We start from the raw sequence: 2,009 nt of genomic DNA, 5'->3' as shown, positions 1-2,009 counted from the left end.
TTCTTCGCCTACTGCATCGAATGATCCGAAACACTGCCGTATCTCCGTTTGAAAAGTGGGCGTACGCAGGGGACTTATCGAAGTCCACCCAATATCAATTTACAACCGGTACCGTGCCGCGTAGCTTGCCGCGACAATTAGAAATTTCGTGGAAACTGTTCCCCCCCTTTTTTGGTTCGATTTTATCCCCCCACTCCTGTCGTTAATACGGGATTTACAGGCAGTTGCAAACTTACGGTATCGAAAATTAATTTTTCCATCAATATTCCCTCCCAGCTCCCGGGGCCTATCTATTATTACGGTTGCTGAAAAATAAGTTTATTTACGCAGCATTAATATTTGTATTCGTTGCGACTCACGAAATATTCATGTGTTTCGTGTGCATACATAAATACATGTAATTTATAATCATGCTATATTTGTACTATATCTATATTTTTTAATGACATTACCGTAGCTCGAATATCGTCAATTTCTCGAGAAAAGTGGTTCGCTTACTTTCCGGATCCACCGAAGGTCAAAATTGAGAAAATAGTGTACCAACGTTGACAAGCTTTATTTGTTACATTTATATATTTTATTGTTGATAAATCACGGCAGCCGTGAAAAGTCATGTTAAAAAATGATCGCAGTTCAAATTTATTCGAGCGTTGTCGAAGGGGATTCAAGATGGTCGATAGGCACCGCGTCCGGAAGAGAATCGACAGGGACGCGTGGTTTTCTCTGCATTAAAGAGGGATCGAGCCACAGGCGAGGTATAAGGATAGACCTATCATCTTATGGAACTTCATGTCTCATGTTCTGAAATATCGACTGTTCAAAAAATCAGAGGTTTTTAGAATTATTCGTTCATTTTCTCGTATTCGCGAGACTGCAGTGACTACATATAGCTATTTTCGATTTTAAGGGGGCCGGCAGGCATTTGGCCTTGACTGTCATGCTATGTTACGCTGTGCCTTTTTTTCTAGACATTTTACGTCTTAAATAAGTAAGTAATCAATTAAAAATGCATACCACCGTGTTTGTATATGTCTTTGCTACGTCTGTATAGAGCCTTTTTTTCGATACGAACACTAAATCTCTCGAAATTAAGAGAATTTCTCTGCAATATACGTATATAAACTTGCAAGGGTCAAAATCTTGACAAATTAACGCTTCAATATTGCAATGAGCAGTTTAGAAGTGGTCACTTGTGTTTCCTAAAAGTCCAATCTGCGTCTGTACAGAGCTCAAATTGCGAATTTCTACCTCATCGTGGAGTAATTTGTAATATTCGACAGAAAACTCGCTTTCTGAAGCAAGTGTGACGTCACAAGATGGCTGCCGCAGAGAGATTCTCTTAATTTCGAGAGATTTAGAACTGAACAGACGTCTGAATAGACGTAGCAAAAACATGTACAAACACGATGGTATCCATTTTTAAATGGTTACTTATTTATTTAAACGTCTTGAAAAAAGGCATAGCGTAACATAGCGTGACATTCAAGGCCAAATGACTGCCGGCCCCCTTAATTCCTATCACTGAGGATGCTGTCAGCAAATTTCAGTTCCAATTGGTAATACAAGATGTGGCACGAAAATGGTAATGGGGTTACGTGACCCCAAAAATGCGGGTCACAAAAATACATTGGATGATAGGTCTATCCTACGCCTCGTCTGTGATCGAGCTTCGAGTTGGCGGAGCGGCGCGGATTCGGCGTTTGAAAATTGGCGGGAAGGAGGTCGGTGGGCGTCACATCCGTGATAAATCACGGCAGCGGTCCTCTGAATTAAAAAATTAACGCAGTTCAAATTCATTCGAGTGTTGTCAAAGGGGATTCAAGATGGTCGATAGGCACCGCGTCCGGAAGAGAATTGACAGGGACGCGTGGCTTCCTCTGGATTAACACTAGATTTACGAGACCCGTCAAAACGACGGACTCGAGATTTCTAAATTTACAATTATTGAGAGAGCAAGGACGCACTTGTGAGGAATTGTTCAATAGATTCGTTTCTTTGAGCACATATTA

This window comes from Halictus rubicundus, chromosome 13 (genome assembly GCF_050948215.1).
Source record: "Halictus rubicundus isolate RS-2024b chromosome 13, iyHalRubi1_principal, whole genome shotgun sequence".
Taxonomy (NCBI): domain Eukaryota; kingdom Metazoa; phylum Arthropoda; class Insecta; order Hymenoptera; family Halictidae; genus Halictus; species Halictus rubicundus.
Note: the sequence above shows the minus strand (reverse complement) of the source record.